Source organism: Rhinopithecus roxellana, chromosome 3 (assembly GCF_007565055.1).
Source record: "Rhinopithecus roxellana isolate Shanxi Qingling chromosome 3, ASM756505v1, whole genome shotgun sequence".
NCBI classification, from domain to species: domain Eukaryota; kingdom Metazoa; phylum Chordata; class Mammalia; order Primates; family Cercopithecidae; genus Rhinopithecus; species Rhinopithecus roxellana.
In genome coordinates, this window is record NC_044551.1 from 4,645,837 (window position 1) to 4,667,109 (window position 21,273).

Here is a 21,273-nt window from a genome sequence, read left to right on the forward strand (position 1 = left end):
ATGAATTTTTAAATGGGTTTTTCAAATTTTTTGAAAAATGTCATTCGTAGTTTGACAGGAATGGCATTGAATCTGTAAATTGCTTTGGGAAGTATGACCATTTTAACAATATTGATTCTTCCTATGCATGATTGTGGAATTTTTTTTATTGGTTTGTGTTATCTCTGATTTCTTTGAGCATTGTTTTGTAATTCTCATTGTAGAGATTTTTCACCTCCCTGGCTAGCTGTATTCCTAAGTATTTTATTTATTTTGTGACTGTTGTAGGATTGTGTTCTTGATTTGGTTCTCAGCTTGGATGTAATTGGTGCATAGAAATGCTACTGATTTTTGAATATTGATTTTGTATACTGAAACTTTGCCGAAGTTATCAGATCTAGAAGGTTTTGGGCAGAGACTATGGGGTTTTCTAGGAATCAAATCATACTGTCGGCCGGGCGCAATGGCTCACGCCTATAATCCCAGCACTTTGGGAGGCTGAGGCGGGTGGATTGCCTGAGCTCAGGAGTTCGAGACCAGCCTGGGCAACATGGTGAAACAAAATACAAAAAATTAGCTGGACATGGCAGCATATGCCTGTAATCCCAGCTACTCGGGAGGCTGAGACAGGAGAATCACTTGAACTCAGGAGGCGGAGATTGCAGTGAGCCGAGATCGTGCCGCTGCACTCCAGCCTGGGTGACAGAGCAAGACTCCATCTCAAAAAAAAAAAAAAAAAAAAAAAAAAAAAATCATACTGTCTGCATACAGATAGTTTGACTTCCTCTCTTCTTATTTGGATGCCTTTTATTTTTTTCTCTTGCCTATTACTCTGGCTAGGAGTTCCAGTACTGTGTTGAATAGAGTAGTGATATTTGGCATCCTTGTCTTGTGCTGGCTCTCAAGGGGAATACTTCTAGCTTTTACCCATTCAGTATGATGTTGGCTATGGGTTTGTTATAGATGGTTCTTATTATTTTGAAGTTTGTTCCTTTAATGCCTAGTTTGTTGAGGATTTTTAAAATGAAGTGATGCTTAATTTTATTGAAAGCTTTTTCCTCATCTATCAAGGTGATTATGTAGTTTCTGTTTTTAGTTCTGTTTATGTGATGAATCACATTTGTTGATTTATGTATTTTGAACTAACTTTGTATCCCAGGGATAAAGTCTACTTAATTATGCTGAATTAGCCTTTTAATGTCCTGATGGATCCAGGACAGAATTTGCTAGTATTTTGTTGAGGAGTTTTGCACCTATGTTCATCAAGAATATTGGCCTGATGTTTTCTTTCCTTCTTCTGTTTCTTCCAGGCTTTGGTATCAGAATGATGCTGGCCTTGTAGAATGAGTTAGGGAGGAGTCCCTCCTCTTCAGTGTTTTTGAATAGTTTCAGATAGAATTGTACCAGCTGGCTCTTTATATGTCTGGTAGAATGTGCCTGTGAATCTTTCTGGTCCTGGGCTTTTTCTGGTTGGTAGGAGTTTTATTACTGATTCAGCTTCAGAACTTGTCATCGGTCTGTTCAGGATTTGAATTTCTTCCTAGTTCAATCTTGGGAGGTTGTATGTTTCCAGGAATTTACCCTGAAAAATTCTAGATTTTCTGGTTTGTGTGCATAAAGGTGTTTGTTATAGTCTCTGAGGGTTTTTTGTATTTCTGTTGGGTTGATGGTAATGTCCACTTTACAATTTCTGATTTTGTTTATTTGGATCATCTCTCTTTTTTTTTGTTAGTCCAGCTAGTGGTATATCAAAATACAAAAAATTAGCTGGATTTTATTTATTCTTTCAAAAAACCAACTCCTGGATTCATTGATCTTTCATATTTTTTTTTTTTTTTTTTTGCATTTCAATTTCACCCAATTCTGTTCTGATTTTGGTTATTTCCTTTCCTCTGCTAGCTTTTGGGTTGGTTTGCTCTTTTTCTGTTTCCCCTAGGTGTGATGTTATGTTGTTAAATTAAAACCTTCCTAACTTTTTGATGTGAGCATTTAGATCTATAAACTTTCCTCTTAACACTGCTTTAACATTGACAAGAGAGAGATTCTGGTATATTGTATCTTTGTTCTCATTAATTTCAAATAATTTCTTTATTTCTGCCTTAATTTCAATGTTTACCCAAAAGTCATTCAGGATCAGGTTGCTTATTTTCCATGTAACTGTATGGTTTTGAGTGATTTCCTTAGTACCAATGATATGGTTTGGCTCTGTGTTCCCACCCAAATCTCACCTTGAGTTGTAATCCTCATAATCCCCACAGGTCAAGGGCAGGACCAGGTGAAGGTAATTGGATGAGGTGGTTTACCCCATGTAGTTCTTGTGATAGTGAGTTCTCATGACATCTGATGGTTTTATAAGCATCAGGCATTTCTCCTGCTTGCACTCACTCCATCCTGCCACATTGTGAAGAAGGTGCCTGCCTTCCTTTGCTTTCTGCCTTGATTGTAAGTTTCCTGAGGTCTCCTAGGAGTGCAGAACTGTGAGTCAATGAAACTTTCTTCCTTTATAAATTACCCAGTCTTAGATATTTCTTCAGAGCTGTGTGAGAATAAACTAATACAACTGATTTCTATTTTTATTAAGCTGTGGTCTGATAGTGTGGTTGGTATGATTTCCATTTTTTTAAATTTGCTGAGAATTGTTTTATGGCACATTGTGTGGTAGATTCTAGAGTATGTGCCATATGCAGGTGAGAATAATGTATATTCTGTTGTTTTTGGTTGGAGAGTTCTGTAGATGTCTGTTAGGCCAATTAGGTCAAGTGTCAAGTTCAAGTCTCAAATATATGTTTGTTAGTTTTCTGCCTCAGTGATCTGTCTGGTACTGTGAATGGGGTGTTGAAGTCTCCCACTATTATTATGTGGTTATCTAAATCTCTTTGTAGGTCTCTAAGAACTTGTTTTATGAATCTGGGTGCTCCTGTGTTGGATGCATATATATTTAGGATAGTTAGGTCTTCATATTGAATTGAACGCTTTACCATTACATAATGCCCTTATTTGTCTTTTTGATCATTGTCAGTTTACAGTCAATTTTGTCTGAAATTATAATACAAATCCATGCCTTGCTTGGTAGAATTTTCTTCATTCCTTTACTTTGAGCCTATGAGTGTCACTGAATGTGAGATGGGTCTCTTGAAGACAGCATACAGTTAGGTCTTGTTTCTTTATTCAGTTTGCCACTCTATGTCTTTTAATTGGGAAATTTAGCCCATTTAAACTCAAAGTTAACATTGATACATGTGGAGCTGATTCTGTCATCATGTTGTTAGCTGGTTATTATACATACTTGATTGTGGAGTTGCTTTATAGTATCAGTGATCTATGTACTTAAGTGTGTTTTCATGGTGGTAGGTAATGTTCTTTTCTTTCCATATTTGGTACTTCCTTATGGACTTCTTGTAACACAGGTCTGGTGGTAATGAATTCCCTTAGCATTTGCTTCTCTGCAAAAGATGATACTTCTCCTTTGTTTATGAAACTTAATTTGGCCAGATATGAAATTCTTGGTTGGAATTTCTTTTTTTTAAGAATGCTGAATATAGGCTTCTGGCCTCGTCTGGCTTGTAGGGTTTCTGCTGAAAGGCCTGCTGTTAACCTGATGGAGTTTTCTTGGAAGGTGACTTGACCTTTCTCTCTGGCTACCTTCAACATTTTTCCCCCCATTTCAGCCTTGAAGAATGTGATGACTGTGTGTCTAGGGGATTATTGTGTTGAATAGTATCTCACAGGGGTTCTCTGTATTTTTTGAATTTGAATGTTAGCCTCTCTAGTGAGGGTGGGGAAATTTTCATGAACAATATTCTCGAATATGTTTTCCAAGTTGTCTGCTTTACTCTCTGTCATTCAGGGATATCAATGAGTTGTAGATTTGGTCTCTTTACATAATCCCATATTTCTTGGAGGTTGTGTCCTTTCTTTTTTAGTCTTTTTTTCTTCCTTTTTGTCTGACTGAGTTAATTCAGAGAACTGGTATTTGAACTCAGATTCTTTCCCCAGCTTGGTCTATTCTGCTGTTAATACATGTGGTCATATTATGAAATTCCTGAAAGTAGTTTTTTTTTCTCTATCACATTAGTTTATTTCTTTCTTAAAATGGCCATTTCATCTTTCAGCCCCTATATTGTTTTATTTTATTCTTAAATTTCTTGGATTGGTTTTCAACTTTCTCCCGAATCTCTATGATCTTTGCTCCTATTCATATTCTGAATTCTATATCTGTCATTTCAGCCATCTCAGCCTGGTTAAGAACCATTGCTGGGGAACTAGTGCAATCATTTGGAGGTAAGAAGATACTCTGGGTTTTTGAGTTGTCAGAGTTCTTGTGATGGTTCCTTCTCATCTGTGTGAGCTGATATTTCTTCTGTCTTTGAAGTTGCTGTCCTTTAGATGGAACTTTTTGGTTTGATCTTTGATGACTTTGGGGGTTCGATTGTGGTATAAGGTGGGTTCAGTCCACTTGCTTCATTTTTGGAAGATTTTAGGGGGCCAAGGCTCAGCTTAGCACTTTTGGCTGCATACTCTAACTCTGGGGGACAGTACCAGGCCTCTGACCTTGTTTTCTGGTCCCTCAAGGTTAGCAACCTGCTGTGATTGAGGGGTAAAGAAGTTCCTGATCTGCTGGTCATAACATTTCAATGGGGTGTACCGGCCAAAGCACTTCACTGGAGTGATGGCAGCAGGATCCATGCTTGCTTGTGCATGTCAACAGCCACAGCAGCACAGTGAGTTGCATGCATGTTTGCTGTGATGGGGGCACTGGTGGTAATGGGGCAGTGGTATTCCTTTGCATGCTTAGGCAGTGGTGTAGTAGGGGCGTGTTGCTGGTGGAGGTGAGGTTGCCTGAAACATGGTAGTTGTGACTAGTGGGAAGTGAGTTAGCTTGAGAAGAGCCATGGAATTACTAGCCAAGATTTAGGGCCTGTTCCCATATACTTGGTAATATACATTTTCTTTTGCTAATTAAGAAATCCATGATGTATCCATATTTTGTGAAAAATCTGAGTTAACAACATCTGTATAAATAAGATGAAAGGTTTTGAAAGAAGTGAGAGGGACAAAAAAATCGGTGATTTTTTTTGTTTTTAGACTGTTTGAGGAGGCTGGAAGAAAGGTATTCATTTGAAAATATGTGAATATTTAGATATCTCCGAGGTTTATGTATTTATTATGTGAACTAGCTGAGGGAAAAAATTTTCCTTTTATTATTTTGTTGATTTTATTCATTTATCTGTTTGCTTATTTATTATACTTTAAGTTCTGGGGTACATGTGCAGAACATATAGTTTTGTTACATAGGTAACAAACCATGTGCCATGGTGGTTTGCTGCACCCATCAACCCATCACCTACATTAGGTATTTCTCCTAATGCTATCCCTTCCCTAGCTCCCAACCTCCAACAGGCCCCAGTGTGTGATGTTCCCCTTCCTGTGTCCATGTGTTCTCATTGTTCAACTCCCACTTATGAGTGAGAACATGCAGTGTTTGATTTTCTTCTCTCATGTTAGTTTGCTGAGAATGATGGTTTCTAGCTTCAACCATGTCCCTGCAAAACACAAGAACTCATCCTTTTTTATGGCTGCATAGTATTCCATGGTGTATATGTGCCACATTTCCTTAATCCAGTCTATCATTGATGGACGTTTGGGTTGATTCCAAATCTTTGCTATTGTGAATAGTGCTGCAGTAAACATACATGTGGATGTGTCTTTATAGTAGAATGACTTATAATCCTTTGGGTATATACCTGGTAATGGGATTGCTGGGTCAAATGGTATTTCTAGTTCTAGATCCTTGAGGAACTGCCACACTGTCTTCCACAATGGTTGAACTAATTTACACTCCCACCAGCAGTATAAAAGTGTCCCTATTTCTCCACATCTTCTCCAGCCTCTGTCGTTTCCTGACTTTTTAATGATCACCATTCCAACTGGCATGAGATGGTATTTCACTGTGGTTTTGATTTGCATTTCTCTAATGACCAGTGATGATGAACATTTTTTCTTATGTTTGTTGGGGGCATAAATGTCTTCTTTCAAGAAGTGTCTGTTCATATCCTTTGCCCACTTTTTGATGGGGTTGTTTGTTTTTTTCTTATAAATTTGTTTAAGTTCCTTGTAGATTCTGGATATTAGCCCTTTGTCAGATGGATAGACTGCAAACATTTTCTCCCATTTTGTAGGTTGCTGTTCACTCTGATGATAGTTTATTTTGCTGTGCAGAAACTCTTTAGTTTAATTAGATCCCATTTGTCAACTTTGGCTTTTATTACCATTGCTTTTGGTGTTTCAGACATGAAGTCTTTGCCCATGCCTATGCCTTGAATGGTATTGCCTAGGTTTTCTTCTAGGATTTTTATGGTTTTAGGTCTTATGTTTAAGTCTTTAATCCACCTTGAGTTAATTTTGGTATAAATTTGGTATAATTTTCCAACATCACTTATTAAATAGGGAATCCTTTCCCCATTGCTTGTTCGTGTCATGTTTGTCAAAGATCAGATGGCTGTAGATGTGTGGCATTATTTCTGAGGCCTCTGGTCTGTTCTCTGGGTCCGTATATCTGTTTTAGTACCAGTACCATGCTGTTTTGATTACTGTAGCCTTGTAGTATAGTTTGAAGTCAAGTAGTGTGATGCCTCCAGCTTTATTCTTTTCGCTTAGGATTGTCTTGGCTATGAAGGTTCTTTTTTGGTCCCATATAAAGTTTAAAGCAGTTTCTTCTAATTCTGTGAAGAAAATCAATGGTAGTTTGATGGGGATAGCATTTCTATAAATTACTTTGGGCAGTATGGCCATTTTCATGATATTGATTCTTCCTATCCATGAGCATGGAACGTTTTCCCATTTGTTTGTGTCCTCTTTTATTTCATTGAGCAGTGGTTTGTAATTCTCCTTGAAGAGGTCCTTCACATCCCTTGTAAGTTGTATTCCTAGGTATTTTATTCTCTTAGTAGCAATTGTGAATGGGAGTTTATGCATGATCTATGTGTTACTGTTGTACAGGAATCCTTGTGATTTTTGCCAATTGATTTTGTATCCTGAGACTTTGCTGAAGTTGCTTATCAGCTTAAGGAGATTTTGGGTTGAGATAATGGGGCTTTCTCAATATATGATTGTGTCATCTGCAAACGGAGACAGTTTGGCCTCCTTTTTTCCTATTTGAATACCTTTTATTTCTTTCTCTTGCCTGATTGCCCTGGCCACAACTTCCAATACTGTGTTGAATAGGAGTGGTAAGAGAGGGTATCCTTGTCTTGTGCCGGTTTTCAAAGGGAATGCTTCCAGTTTTTGCCCACTCACTATGATATTGGCTGTGGGTTTGTCATAAATAGCTCTTATTATTTTGCGATACATTCCATCAATACCTAGTTTATTGAGAGTTTTTAGCATGAAGGGCTGTTGAATTTTGTCGGAGTCCTTTTCTGCATCTACTGAAATAATTATGCAGTTTTTGTCATTGCTTCTGTTTATGTGATGGATTACATTTATTGATTTGCGTATGTTGAACCAGACTTGCATTCCAGGGATGAAGCCGACTTGATCATGGTGGATAAGCTTTTTGATGTGCTGCTGGATTCAGTTTGCAGAATTTTATTGAGGACTTTTGCATCGATGTTCATCAGGGATATCAGCCTGAAGTTTTCTTTTTTTGTTATATCTCTGCCAGGTTTTGGTATCAGGATGATGCTGGTCTCATAGAATGAGTTAGGGAGGAGTCCCTCCTTTTCAATTTTTTGGAATAGTTTCAGCAGAAATAGTACCAGCTCTTCTTTGTACCTCTGGTAGAATTCAACTGTGAATCCATCTAGTCCTGGGCTCTTTTTGGGTGGTAGGCTATTTATTACTTCCTCAATTTCAGAACCTATTATTAGTCTATTCAAGGATTCAACTTCTTCCTGGGGTAGACTGGGAGGGTGTATGTGTCCAGGAATTTATCCATTTCTTCTAGATTTTCTAGTTTATTTATGTGGAGGTGTTCATTGTCTTTTCTGATGATAGTTTGTGTTTCTATGGGATCAGCTGTGATATCCCCCATATCATTTTTTTATTACATCTATTTGATTATTCTCTCTTTTCTTCTTTATTAGTCTGTCTAGCAGTCTATTTTTTTTATCTTTTTAAAAAACCAGGTCCTGGATTCATTGATTTTTTTTTGAAGGATTTTCCATGTCTCTATCTCCTTCAATTCAGCTCTAATCTTTGTTATTTCTTGTCTTCTGCTAGCTTTTGAATTTGTTTGCTCTTGTTTCTCTAGTTCTTTTAATTGTGATGTTAAGGCGTTGATTTTAGATCTTTCCTGCTTTCTCTTGTGGGCATCTAGTGCTGTAAATTTCCCTGTACACACTGCTTTAAATGAGTCCCAGAGATTCTGGTATGTTGTGTCTTTGTTCTCATTGGTTTCAAAGAACATCTTTATTTCTGCCTTCATTTCATTATTTACCCAGTAGTAATTCAGGAGCAGGTTGTTCAGTTTCCATGTAGTTGTGCAATTTTGTGTGAGTTAATCCTGAGTTCTAATTTGATTGCACTGTGGTCTGAGAGACTGTTTGTTATGATTTCCATTTGTTTGCATTTGCTGAGGAGTGTTTTACTTCCAATAATGTGGTCAATTTTAGAATAAGTGCAATGAGGCGCTGAGAAGAATGTATGTTCCATTGATTTGGGCTAAAAAGTTCTGTAGATGTCTATTAGTTCTGCTTATTCCAAAACTGAGTTCAAGTCCTGAATATCCTTGTTAATTTTCTGTCTCGTTGATCTGTCTAATATTGACAGTGGAGTGTTAAAGTATTCCACTATTCTTGTGTGGGAGTCTAAGTCTCTTTGTAGGTCTCTAAGAACTTGCTTTGTGAATCTGGATGCTCCTGTATTGGGTGCATCTATATTTAGGATAGTTAGCTCTTCTTGTTGCATTGATCCCTTTACCATTATGTAATGCCTTTCTTTGTCTCTTTTGATCTTTGTTCGTTTGAAGTCTGTCTTATCAGAGATTAGGATTGCAACTCCTGCTTTTGTTTTGCTTTCCATTTGCTTGGTAAATTTTCCACCATCCCTTTATTCTGAGCCTATGTGTGTCTTTGCATGTGAGATGGGTCTCCTGCATACAGCACACTGATGGGTCTTGACTCTTTATCCAATTTGCCAGTCTGTGTCTTTTAATTGGGGCATTTAGGCCATTTACATTTAAAGTTAATATTGTTATGTGTGAATTTGACCCTGTCATTATGATGCTAGCTGGTTATTTTGCCCATTAGTTGATCCAGTTTCTTCATAGTGTCAATGGTCTTTATACTTTGGTATGTTTTTGCAGTGGCTGGTACTGGTTGTTCCTTTCCATGTTTAGTCCTTCCTTCAGAAGCTATTTTAAGGCAGGCCTGGTGATGACAAAATCTCTCAATATTTGCTTGTCTGTAAAGGAGTTTATTCTCCTTCACTTATGAAGGTTAGTTTGGCTGGATATGAAATTCTCATTTGAAATTCTTTTCTTTAAGAATGTTGAATATTAGCCCCCACTTTCTTCTGGCTTGTAGACTTTCTGCATAGAGATCCAATGTTAGTCTGATGGACTTTCCTTTGTGGGTAACCCAATCTTTCTCTCTGACTGCACCTAACATTTTTTCCTTCATTTCAACCTTGGTGAATCTGACAATTATGTGTCTTAGGGTTGCTCTTCTTGACAAGTATCTTTGTGGTGTTCTCTGTATTTCCTGAATTTGAATGTTGGCCTGCCTTACTAGGTTGGGAAATTCTCCTAGATAATACCCTGAAGAGTGTTTTCCAACTTGATTCCATTCTCCCCATCACTTTCAGGTACACCAATCAAACATAGATTTGGTCTTTTCACATAGTCCCACATTTCTTGGAGGCTTTGTTCATTTCTTTTTATTCTTTTTTCTCTAATCTTGTCTTTTGCTTGATTTCATTGAGTTGCTCTTCAATATCTGCTATCCTTTCTTCTGCTTATCGATTCAGCTATTGATATTTGTGTATGTTTCACCAAGTTTTTGTGCTGTGTTTTTCTAGTCCATCAGGTCATTTATGTTCTTCTCTAAAAACCGGTTATTCTAGTTAGCAATTCGTCTAACCTTTTTTCACAGTTCTTAGCGTCCTTGTTTTGGGTTAGAACATGCTCCTTTAGCTTGTAGGAGTTTGTTATTACCCACCTTCTGAAGGCTACTTCTGTCAATTCATTAAAGTCATTCTCCATCCAGTTTTGTTCCCCTGCTGGTGAAGAGCTGTGATCCTTTGGAGGAGAAGAGGCGTTCTGTGTTTTGGAATTTTCAGCCTTTTTGCGCTGGTTTTTCCCCATCTTTGTGGGTTTATCTACCTTAGATCTTTGATATTGGTGGCTTTCTGATGGGGTCTCTGAGTGTTCTTCCTTTCTGTTACTTTTCCTTCTAACAGTCAGGCCTCTCTGCCCCAGTTCTGCTGGAGTTTGCTGGAGGTCCATTCAGACCCTGTTTGCCTGGGTATCACCAGAGGAGGCTGCAGAACAGCAAAGATTGCCACCTGTTCTTTCCTCTGGAAGCTTCATCCCAGAGGGGCACCTGCCAGATGCCAGTCAGAACTCTACTGTATGAGGTGTCTGTCGGCCCCTGCTGGGAGGTGTCTCCCAGTCAGGATTTGCGGGGGTCAGGGACCCACTTGAGGAGGCAGTCTGACCCTTAATAGAGCTCGAACGCTATACCGGGAGGTCCACTGCTCTTTTCACAGCTGTCAGGCAGGGACGTTTAAGTCTGCTGAAGCTGCACCCACAGCCAACCCTTTCCCCAAGTGCTGTGTCCCATGGAGATGGGGGTTTTATCTATAAGTGCCTGACTGGGGCTGCTGCCTTTTATTCAGAGATGCTCTTCCCAGAGAGGAGAAATCTGGCTATCTGGCCACAGTGGCCTTGCTGAGTTTCAGTGGGCTCCACCAAGTTCCAACTTCCCAGTGGCTTTGTTTACACTACGAGGGGGAAAACCACCTACTCAAGCCTCAACAATGGTGGATGCCCCTCCTCCCATCAAGCTCCAGTGTCCCAGGTCAATCTCAGACTGCTTCTGTGCTGGCAGTGAGAATTTCAAGCCAGTGGATTTTAGTTTGCTGTGCTCTGTGGGGGTGCAACCTACCGAGCAAGATTACTAGGCTCCCTCGTTTTAGCCCCCTTTCCACGGGAGTTAATGGTTCTGTCTCACTTGTATTCCAGGCACCACTGGGGTATGGAAAAAACAAACAAACAAACTCCTGCAGCTAGTTTCATGTCTGCTCAAATGGCCGCCTAGTTTTGTGCTTGAAACCCAGAGCCCTGGTGGGGTAGGCACAGGAGGGAATCTCCTGGACTGCAGGTTGCAAAGACCATGGGAAAAGCGCAGTATCTGGGCCCGAGTGTGCATGGTTCCTCAGGCTCAGTCCCTCACTGCTTCCCTTGGGTAGGAGAGAAAATTCCCCAATCCCTTGCACTTCCTGGGTGAGGCGATGCCCCGCTCTGCTTTGGCTCACCCTATGTGGGCTGCACCCACTGTCCAACCAGTCCCAATGAGCCGAACCAGGTACCTCAGTTGGAAATGCAGAAATCACCTGCCTTCTGTGTTGATCTCGCTAGGAGCTGCAGACCGGAGCTGTTCCTATTTGACCATCTTGCTAGCAATCCTATATTCCATTTTCCTTTTTATATGAGGAACCTGACCAATTTATGTTGTTTGAACATTAAGACCTGGGTTGGATTAAACAGTAGAGATTATTTTAAAGGATAATATCAGTGTTTACCTAGAAATTTAAACTTAAGTAGTGAAATTTTTATTTTTGCCCTTGATCCACTGGTATTAGGTCTATACAATGTTCCTATCCACTCCAGAAGACAAACAGATGTTTCTGTGAATCTGAAACTAACTCAGCACATGTAGCCTCACTTTCTAAGTGGTGTTTTGGCTGTGGAACACAAGATACAGATACCTGGAGATTAGAAATGTGTCAGTCATCACTTATAGAAATAAATGCTTATTTTAGGCCAGTTGCAGTGGCTCATACCTGTAATCCCAGCACTTTGGGAGGCCGAGGTGGGCAGATCACCTGAGGCTGGGAGTTTGAGACCAGCCTGACCAACATGGAGAAACCCCGTTTCTACTAAAAATACAAAATTAGCCAGGTGTGGCAGCACGTGCCTGTAATCCCAGCTCTGGGGAGGCTGAGGCAGGAGAATTGCTTGAACCTGGGAGGTGGAGGTTGTGGTGAGCTGAGATCGTGCCATTGCACACCAGCATGGGCAACAAGAGCAAAACTCCACCTCAAAACAAACAAACAAACAAACAAACAAACAAACAAAAAAACAAAAACTTTGACTCTGCTTAGCTAGTAGAAATTGCCTAAGTGTGAAACTTCATGTTTCCTGTGTATGGGGAATGTTACGAGGTATGCTGGTGGGAACACAGGAGAGCACATAAAATGATTATCCCCCACTTGCAGAATTTCTTGTTTGGCTAGGGAGGGAACATACTTGTACAAAAGGTGTAAAAAGATGTTGAAAGAGGTGAGCAAAGGTTCAAAGAGTAAGAGAAAGGAGAGACTACAGAAAGATTCCATAAAGGAAGATTCAGGAAGAAATGTGTCAGAAGTAGAGCAAGAGCAAAGGCTGGATTTGCTGGCTACTACTAATCCGTTTCTCAGGAGCATGTGCAGACGCACTTGGGAGGTTATAATGTCTGGGTCTGTTAGAACCCTATTCTGTTGGCCAGAAGTCAATCACATGGCCCCACTTTTCTGCTATGGTGGCTGGAAAATAGTTTACCTGTTTTCCTGGAAGGAAAGTGTGGCTTTTTTGAGCATTTAACCGGTCTTTGCTACATGCCCACTGGAACTTTGCAAAATAAACTTCAGTTCCTCTCCCCCCTCATTCATTTTTTAAACCTTCCCTTCTCCAAGTGAGACACTGTTAGTTCTATCAGCTATTACTCATATATTTTTTTTCCCCAAACCCTCTACTATCGTGGTCATCATAAAGCAAATTATTCTACTACAAAGACACATGTACACGTATGTTTATTGCGGCACTATTCACAATAGCAAAGACTTGGAATCAACCCAAATGTCCATCTGTGACAGACTGGATTAAGAAAATGTGGCACATATACACCATGGAATACTATGCAGCCATAAAAAAGGATGAGTTTGCGTCCTTTGTAGGGACATGGATGCAGCTGGAAACCATCATTCTTAGCAAACTATCACAAGAACAGAAAACCAAACACCGCATGTTCTCACTCATAGGTGGGAACTGAACAATGAGATCACTTGGACTCGGGAAGGGGAACATCACGCACTGGGGCCTATCATGGGGAGGGGGGAGGGGGGAGGAGGGAGGGATTGCATTGGGGAGTTATACATGATATAAATGATGAATTGATGGGTGCTGACGAGTTGATGGGTGCAGCACACCAACATGGCATAAGTATACATATGTAACAAACCTGCACGTTATGCACATGTACCCTAGAACTTAAAGTATAATAAAAAAAAAAAAGTAAAAAAAAAAAAATAAATAAATAAAGCAAACATTCTTGATTTTTATTGTTCTTCTCAAAATGAGGTGCTCACTGTATGTGATTTTTTAAATGCTGGTAAAGTGGGATTATTGTTTTCATTGATTTCACAACTGTAAGGTCAAAGAGAGGGCCAAGACTGGGGACTTTGCATTTTTAGAAAAAGAAGAGAATTTGAAGAAGGAAAGGGTTCTCCAGGATGCCACTTCAGTACGGCAGCCATGGGAAGCACTAGTGGTAAGGTGCTATTCTTTCCTACTTCTCAAAGAGGAAAAAAGGCATTCACATCCACAAATCAATTCATTTCCATCAAAACTCCAAAGTGAAGTCAAGGAGAACAAGTGCACTCAAATGATGTTACTTATATATTAGATTATGAATTTAAATAAAACGCCAAGGATTTCTGTATTAAAATCTTTTTATTGTGACATTAACTAGTCCACATGTCTTACATAGTGTCTAGGTCTTATTCTCCATAATTTGGCCAGTAGTCCAAATAATTATATGATATATAAGCAAATTAGCATTGCTCTAAGGAACTAATGTTTGTCACCTGCTGCTAATATGGCACTGTTGTTGTGCCATTTCAGCATATCCCTGTGGCCCCCATTCCTGATGTTTTTATCTGTAGATCCCATGAAGAGACAAAAAATGAGTCTTTTTTCCTTTTCTTTTCTTTCAACAGTTGTGCTTTCAGTGTTCTCTCTTAAGAAATATTATAACCCTGAGGGAGTGGACTTTCTTATCAGAGAAGCAAACTGATTGAAAATGATTTAGTTTCCAAATTCCTGGAAGAAGGGAAAAAGCCTAAGTGTCCATCTCTCTATCTAGTCTACTAATGAGATTACCTATTTCAATTTTTTTTTTCTAAATTGAATTTTTAATGTCTAAGTTTCAGGATACACTGGTTTCCATAGTTTTAGTTTGTCCAGTTGTTTATGGTTAGACTCATTGTGAACAGTGACCATTATACTTCTCTTTTTCTATAAATGTGGCTGCTTTTGAGAGTGGAAGTTGTAGGAAACAGAATTCATTGTAATCTGAATTTAAATTTAGCTTCCTGTTGCAGCTCCTCCCCTCCCCATCCTCCCTCATGTTTCTCCCTGTCCCCAGACTGTCTTTCAGAGGCAGATGCTATGCCCATAAATGACATTTATTGATTTGAGTATTAGTGACTTTTTCTTGACAGATTCACCCATAACAATATTTAAGTAATATTAAGAGTTTCCCACCAAGCACTCAGAATAAACTAAACAGTGAATATCTAGGCAGAAAGCCATGTACTTTTAGAGCTTAGTATGTTTATAATATATATGAAAGCAAACATAGAGGCAACATAAATACCTATTCTACTTGGTCATTATCTGCCAATTTATATTTTTCAGAGAAGAGTTTCTCACTAAATCACTGAGAGGCAGAGTAGGATATCTGAGGAAAATGGTGGTGGTGGTGGGGCGGGGCAGGTTCGTTATCCGGAAAAAAGATTGAGAGCCAGGGAGGATTTTCAAATTCGAATCCCTCAGCTCAGTCTTGGGGCATTTGTTTTGCCATCTGAATTATCTTGGAACCCAAAAGAAAACTGGTTGTGAAAACTACAGATTCAATTTTCTTCTTTGGCTGTTTCCATAATACTATAATTATAAACCATGCTGTGTTAGAGTGTAACATTCTTTGGAGAGCATCCTAAAGTGCACTTTGATCAAATTTTGCCTTATGTAGCAACATTTAGAAACACAAGCCTTTGTGGGGTTTCTGGCTCTTCTTCTTACTGATGGACTGATAATCTTATAATAGCATTAGTTTTGCCACCAATTACCAAAGACTTGTTATTATTGGTTTTTAAAGTTGGACAATCCTTAAATGTCTACAGCAACATAAGAAACAGACCCAGAAGGGGGTGGGTCAGACTAGTTTAGAAACCTCCAATCCTGGCTATTTGGTACCTCAGAATTCAACAAGGAATGTTGGAAAATATTCAAAATAAAATTAATTTAAATTCAGTTTTGCAAAAGGTTATACTGTAGAACACATTGAAAAAGAGAAGGTTAGCTGGAAAGTCAAGCATGATAGAATTTGAAAATTACTAGGCTTTAGGGTATGAAAATATTTCCCATATGTTGAGACAGAATTTGTATTTTCTTTTTTCTCAATGGAATTTTATGAGACTATATACACTCCTGCTCTTCTATATAAATAGAATAGAAACATCTCCATTTTTAAATTGTCATGGAAATAAGTAATGGCCTGTGAACAAAACGACTTCTTTTTTTTTTTTTTTTTTTTTTTTTTTTTTGATGGAGTTTTGCTCTTGTTGCCCAGGCTGGAGTACTATCTCGGCTCACTGCAACCTTAGCCTCCTGGGTTCAAGTGATTCTCCTGCCTCAGCCTCCTGAGTAGCTTGGATTACAGGTGTCCACCACCATACCCAGCTAATTTTTGTAGTTTTAGTAGAGACGGAGTTTCACCAGGTTGACCAGGCTGGTCACAAACTATAGGCTTTCACCCTCCATACTTTACTATTTTGGTTAATTTTGAGGGGCATAATCTGTGGGAACATTGTTATTATTTGCCATTACTTTTCATAGCAAAAACCGCAATTACTTTTGCACCAGCCTAATATTTTCTTTGCTAATCTAGTGTGATTTAGGGACAGTGATAAATAAAGGTTGGAGAAGAAAGAAAAGGGCTGACTAGTAAATGCAGACAGAGTTGATGTACTTTTGCAGTCCCATTGGCATGTTCCATGGGCCATTTTACTTTCAGATGGTTTGTCTGGCTGAATTTAAAGGCTAGCCTCTGGAGTTTTGCCTTTCTTCTTGTGACCTGAGAACTTGCTGGCATGTACAAGTCAATTTTCTTAATAACTTTTCTTGATTAGTCTATAGCTTCTCCAGTGAGTTGAAATGTCACATTTACTTATACTAAAATCTTATACTAGACATATTTGGGTGTCTGTGGCATCAAACCTCTTTTAATCATTTGTCTTTCTTGTCTAGAGATAGTGTCATAATATTTTCCTTGTTATAGGTTTCTAATACACTTTAAAATCTAGAATGACATAACTCCCATTGTATCTTTCTCTTTTGATCTTTTGAGAAAAAGAATTACCATGGAAAATAATACTTCTTTTTCTGTGTCATTGTTTACAGTATTTACAACTCTTTATTTTGTTGTGAATTTTTTTCTTTTAATATATTCCTTAGTTTTATTTATATATTTAATTAGTTATGTTTGCATTTTTAAAAAGTGAGATAGGTGTATCTTTTAAAAAATAATCGTCAGGTATGGTGTTAAGTTTGTAATAGCTATTAGCTATTACATTATTTTTAATGGCAAAAACCACAAATACTTTTGCAACAACCTAATATAATGAATTCAGTAGGCTTCCGTTGTTTATCTATGTTGTGGAATATAGTGTAATTCTGAAATAACTTACTTCTTATGCCATTTTTGTTTTGCTTTTTTGGTTTAGGTCAATTTTTTCTAAAAGCTTTTTTCTTTTGTTTCTGCTGTATATTTGTTTTACTATGTTCTGGTTTCGATTTCTTTCTGGATCAGTTTCATCACTTCATATTTTCTTACATAATTGTCACTGCATTAGTCTATCACATTAATCAGAATAGAATTGTATATGCTATTCTTTTGCATATTTTTAATCTTGTTTCTATATTTGGTCACATCTACTTTGTCATTTTTAATGAAATCTAAATTTTCTTGTCTTACTCTTGCAGAGTTCTACTTATTGAATTGCCCTTTTTCTGCTTTTATTTTTATTAACTCATTTTTCCCAGCCTTCCTTGGAGTTCTGATCTTTTTCTAGGTTATTAAATGGATATGTCATTCTGTTTTGATTTTTATTGATTCGTTCCTGTGACTTTTCTTCAGGTTATTTTGTTGATCTTTATTGAACTTCTCCAGTATATTGAGTTGAATATTTTGTTATTTTATTTTATTCAATTTTTAAAATGATGAGAACCCTGAATGTCATGGGCTTTTTTTCCTTTTGAGTCCATCCTTTACCACACATCATAAGATTTTTATATAGATTTTTCAATTGTTCTTAACTTTAAAATAGTTTGCAATTGCAATTTGGATTTATTCTTTAGCCTGTGCCATTTAGAAATGTTTTATTTTAAGGTTTGCCTTTGCGTTTTTAATTTTAAAGGTTATCTTCTGATATTAATTCCCCTGGGTTATGTATATGTCTTTCACATACTTATGCATACTTATGGTTTATATAATTTCTATGTTTTATAGCTTTTATCTGCCTCTGTCTGATATATGAATAATTTTTGATCAACTTTTTACAAAAGTATTTTCTTTGTTTGAAGAATCCAAACTTTTAAATGTAACTGTTAGACCAACTTCATTAATTGAATTTACTCATATGCTTTATGGTCCTTTTAATTTTCCAGCTACTTTTTCTCTTCAAGAGAGTTTTGTTAGACTTTAGTACTGTATTTCTATTAGCTTCTTCTTACAGTTTTAACTATGTGTGTGTGTGTATATACACACATTATATATATTGATGCACACACATTGTAGTATATAATGTCTTAAGGGCTGCAACATTTCCTTAGAATCTATATTTTATTTGAAGCCAGCATACTTTATTTGTTTTAAGTTAAAAGTTTTATTTCTTCCTGGAATCTTGCAGGATTTCTTTTTTTTTTTCTGTTTATTTAGTAGCTTAAAAAGTGCCAGATATGTTAAGGTTTAGGTCTTTTACTGATTTATTTTTTTCCTGGAGCCATGTCACCCATTTTCCTGAGGTTAGGAAAGTTTTCTTGGGATGTGTATTTGGTTATTGTTTCTGTTTTATTTCTCTGACTCTCCTCTGGGAATGCTGATGAGCTATATGTTAGCTCCCTAGTCTCTCTTTTTCAGTTCTTTCTTCTTCTCTATCATACTTTTCTTTTCCTGTCTCCCTGTGAAGGCTTATAGAACTGTTAAATAATGCTTCAACCCACTGTCTTCAGTATCAATTAATTATTCTACTTTGCTTTTAGTTTCTGTGTAATCATCCTTTAAAAAAATTCTCTCTCCCTTTTCATTTTACCCATTGTCCATTGCCTTGTTTAACCCGCCTGGAATCCTCTTCATTTCATCCTGTTTTCTTTCCATAGAGGCCAATCTCTTGGTTCTTTATTAAGGATACCAAGTAGTCTTCCAAGTTTTTCTTTTGAATTCTGCAGTAAACATTTTTCAGAGGTTTGTTCTGAATTTTTGGAGCACTGTTCTCTTTCCCCTGTTCTGTGTTTTTTTTTTTTTTTGTGTGTGTGTGTGTATCTATATCTATATCTATATCTCTCCCAACTAAAATAACTAGAGAATCAAATATATATATATTTGTTTTATAATATATAATATATACATTAAATATATAATATATAATAAATATATAATATATATTAAATATATAATATGTAATAAATATATAATATATTATATATTATCTATGTGTTTTATAATATATATATATATTTTACACAATTTTAAGTAAAGCCACAAAGATACCCAAATTGAAGTTTTTTGGTCCAGCTCTTTTTCTATTACAATGGTGGTGAAAACTTCAACATCCAGTTTACAGTTTAATGAACATTGTTGGGTTTAGTTGCCATTTCAATGACCATTTTCTGGTAATTTTTATTTAAAGTATCTCCTCTCAGTTAGCTTTTGATCTTTCAGCTTCTGCAGCCTGATTCTTTGATACCATAAGAAGTTATACATGGCATCTGTAATTCCCAACCTATCAGGATTGCTTCTCTGTGCTCTGTTCACCTTTTCTCCCCATTTCATCATCCAAAGGGTCTACTTCTGCAGACTAAGCCTTTTGGAACATGTGGCATTACGGGCCTCTCTCCCCTACTTTCTGCTCACTTTTTTTCTTAAAAATGCTGGAGTGGTGGAAGAAAGAGCATTTGCCTCTAAGTAAAATTCCCCAAACCAAGAACTCTGGGTCCCTTTTATCCAGTAAAGAAAAGAAGGAGTGCTTGCTTTGGCAGCACATATACTAAAATTGGAACAATGCAAAGAACATTAGCATGGCCCCACACCAGGATTACATGCAAGTTCCTGAAACGTTCCATATTTTTTTACGTAATAGTAAAGGGTTCGAATCAACAAGAAGAAATAACTATCCTAAATATATATGTACCCCATGCAGGAGCACCCAGATTCATAAAGCAAGTTCTTAGAGACCTACAAAGAGACAGACTCCCACACAATAATAGTAGAAAATTTTAACACCTCACTGACAATATCAGACAGATCATTGAGACAGAAAATTAACAAAGATATTCAGAACCTGAACTCAGCTCTGGATCAAGCAGACCTGATACATATCTATAGTGTCTCCACGAAAAATTCTCCACTAAAAACAACGGAATATACATTCTTTCATTGCCATACAGCACTGACTCTAAAATTAATCACAACCAGAAGTAAAACATGCCTCAGCAAATGCAAAAGAACTGAAATCATAACAGTCTGTCAGATCACAGCACAATCAAATTAGAACTCAAGATTAAGAAATCCAGACATAACCACAGAATTACATGGCAATTGAACAACCTGCTCTTGAATGACTCTTGGGTAAATAATGAAATTAAGGTAGAAATCAAGAAGTTCTTTGAAACTGATGAGAATACAGAGACAACATACCAGAATCTCTGGGCTGTAGCTAAAGTGGTGTTAAGAAGGAAATTTAGGCTGGGCACAGTGGTTCATGCCTGTAATCCCAGCACTTTGGGAGGCCAAAGGGAGCAGATCATTTGAGGTCAGGAGTTCGAGGCCAGCCTGGCCAACATGGTTAAACCCTGTCTCTACTAAAAATACAAAAAGCACCTGGGTGTGTGGCATGCGCCTGTAGTCCCAACTACTTGGGAGCCTGAGGCAGGACAATCTCTTGGACCTGGGAGGCGGAGGTTGGAGTGAGCGAGATTGCGCCACTGCACTCCAGCCTGGGTGACAGAGTGAGACCCATTTCAAAAAAAAAAATAAGTAGAAATTTATAGCACTAAATTCCCACATCAAAAAGCTGGAAATATTTCAAATTAACAATCTAACATCACAACTAAAGGAACTAGAGAATCAAGAGCAAACAAAACCCTAAGCTAGCAGAAGACAAGAATAACCAAGATCAATGTTGAATTGAAGGAGATAGAGACACAAAAAATCCTTCAAAGTGTCAACAAATCCAGGAGCTGTTGTTTTGAAAAATTAATAAATAGACTGCTAGCAAGACTGAAAAAGAATAAAAGAGAAGGATCAAATAAACGCAATTAGGAATGATAAGGGGGATATCACCACTGACTCCACAGAAATTCAAATAACCATCAGAGAATACTTTAAACACCTCTAGGTACATATATTAGAAAAACTAGAAGAAATGGGTAAATTCCTGGACACATGTATCTTCCCAGGACTGAACCAGGAAGAAATTGAATCCCTGAACAGATCAATAACAAGTTCTGAAATTGAGACAGTAGTAAGTAATCTACTAACCAAAAAAAGCCCAGGACTAGAAGGATTCACGGCTGAATTCTACCAGAGGTACAAAGAAGAGCTAGTACTCTTTCTGCTGAAACTATTCCAAAAAATTGAATAGGAAGGACCCCTCATTCTATGAGGCCGGCATCATCCTGATACCAAAACCTGGCAGATATATAACAAAAAAAGAAAACTTCAGGCCAATATTCTTGATGAACATTGATGCAAAAGTCCTCAATAAAATACTGACAAAACAAATCCAGCAGCACATCAAAAAGCTTATCAACTATGA

The 21,273-nt window shown here is 37.6% G+C and overlaps 1 protein-coding gene and 1 non-coding gene across 2 annotated transcripts in view; both read left to right on the forward strand.

Annotated features, from left to right (window-relative positions):
• PDE4D (phosphodiesterase 4D) overlaps positions 1 to 21,273 on the forward strand; it is a 1,457,192-nt gene that overhangs the window by 54,975 nt on the left and 1,380,944 nt on the right. The window lies entirely within an intron of this gene.
• On the forward strand, positions 19,480 to 19,585 carry LOC115896624. The gene has a single exon (XR_004056538.1). It is a non-coding gene; the product is annotated as a U6 spliceosomal RNA (small nuclear RNA).